The sequence below is a fragment of the Papaver somniferum genome, chromosome 7 (genome assembly GCF_003573695.1).
Source record: "Papaver somniferum cultivar HN1 chromosome 7, ASM357369v1, whole genome shotgun sequence".
Taxonomy (NCBI): Eukaryota; Viridiplantae; Streptophyta; class Magnoliopsida; order Ranunculales; family Papaveraceae; genus Papaver; species Papaver somniferum.
The window spans coordinates 152,821,770-152,823,721 of record NC_039364.1 but is presented as its reverse complement, the minus strand read 5'-3'; the positions used below and the strand labels follow the sequence as shown (position 1 = coordinate 152,823,721).

The window sequence follows — 1,952 nt, the reverse complement described above, 5'->3', positions numbered from 1 at the left end:
CTAGGCCTTCTTTTCCGAGTGCGGGAATATAATATGCTAGAATACTTCGTTGGACTAGAAAGAACCCTCTTTTTCCATTTGTCTTATCAGCTTAATGGATAATGAAAAGAAAGTAAACTTCAGACCTTGGGGTTTGTGAATTCCACAAGTAATTTCGCCGGAGACTTTTTCTACGGAACCTTACATATTGCTACAGCTGGTTATGCCACTTTTATGAATAGTTGTATCCCATGACATCTTCTTACTTTTAAATCTGGTTTCACGATTCAGAGTTACAACACCGACAAAACTTCCCGACAAATGGGCTTCGATCAATCCGTTCTCCGATGTCGTGGCAAGGCACCTTCCGATAACGCTTTATTACAGAGTGATGGCGCCCATAACATTCAGGGTCGAAGTCTCCTTTCTCTTCAAGATGATAGAAAGGCATGTGTGACAGAAGAATATGATGATTTCTGACATAAAAAACTTTCTCTCCTCAAGAATTTTATGTCGAGTAGTCCTTCTGATGTTTTTGGCGTGCCATCTGAGGATGAATTAGCAGCTCGGCTAAACTTGAGGATTACTACTGAAGCGAGGCATGACTTGATCACCAATTTGATGCAGGTCACAGTGTCAGGTTATTTCTTGCTTAATTTCATTGTCTTCATAGCAACTAAATATTTTTAACTTGTTTCTTGCAGTCGTGGCACCTGGAAAAGTCTCGCCCCATCCTTGGTTTTGCGAATGACACCAATCCCAGTATGGAGAAAAAAGACCACGGGTAATTATGCCTGGAAGTGGAGATCATCCTTAAAAGAAGGTAAGTGTCTTGTATTATTTGTATTCTTGTTTTCTGTATGAAGTATATCCCTGCTTTGTTTAAACATGTACCTTTGCATATTCTAGGGGCCAAAGGTTCTTTTGCAACTTCTCAAAGTGACTAGAGTGTTCAACCTTTTAAGTTTGGCATCCCACTTATCCTTGGAATCTCAGTACCCTATGCTATAAGTAAAGCTTCTTTTGGAGATTCCTGGGTTTTAGGATCTTACACCTTGTTGAAATTGATAGATTCTGACTCTTAGGAATAACCATCATTCTTAGATGACTAGTGATATGAATATCTTGGTGTCTCAAAGCCCCATCGTCGTTGGAGGCACCGAGGAAGAGGACAAAGGTGACAAGGAGAAATTTTCCCGGACTAAAGTAACTGAAGGATCCGGAGTTGAAGATGAAGAACTTGACAGCGAGTCGCACTAATAAGCGTCCTCCGCTCCTTACAACCAATGTTTTTAAATCCTTACCGGACATTAACCCAGTAAAATTACTGGGTTGGGTCAATCAGGTCCAACCGGTGCTTCAACCACTGAGTCAATTGGGTTAAAGGCTTGACTAAGTTAGATGATAAAGTTTTGTTGTATGATTTGAATTGAGATTTATGTAGACTAAGTGGGTTATATTTATGTTATTAGTAGTTAATAAATTCACATCAAAATGTGTCGCCCAGTGGTCTTGGTAACTTATTATTATAAGGTGAAGGTCACTACCTCGATCCTAAATAAACACATTTTTTTAAAAGGTGAGGATTGTATATGATTTGAACCGTTATAAATATAGATGGTTCACCGATTTTTTAGGATGATTATTGTGTCACTACTCACCCATCCCGAGTTTGGGACTGGTTCGCCTGTTTACCAATTGGACCGGCCTGCCTGGTCCGGGTTTTAAAACACTGCCTACAACATGTTTTTGCTCCAAGTAAGTTTACCTTATTATTTTGGAATCATAATAACCTAATTACAACTCTTAGAACACCAAATGTGTAGTATCATACGTGATTTCACGAATAATTTTGGCGAGTTTCGTCGTCAGAGAAATCCAGATTTGTGTCTTCTCGCAAAAACGCCCGCAGAATCCCCGTTCGAAGTCGGAATGAGGTGGTTGACCTCTTATTTTTCAGCTAATAGGAAGGG

The 1,952-nt window shown here is 39.7% G+C and overlaps 1 long non-coding RNA gene across 2 annotated transcripts; it reads left to right on the top strand.

Moving 5' to 3' along the window:
* Positions 1-207: 207 nt before the first annotated feature.
* Positions 208-1,474, top strand: LOC113298790. 2 transcript variants are annotated; one of them, XR_003334389.1, is made up of 3 exons: positions 208-606; positions 684-802; positions 889-1,474. It is a non-coding gene; the product is annotated as an uncharacterized LOC113298790 (long non-coding RNA). The 2 variants fall into 2 exon arrangements; XR_003334388.1 differs by having other exon boundaries at positions 684-1,474.
* Positions 1,475-1,952: the final 478 nt, after the last annotated feature.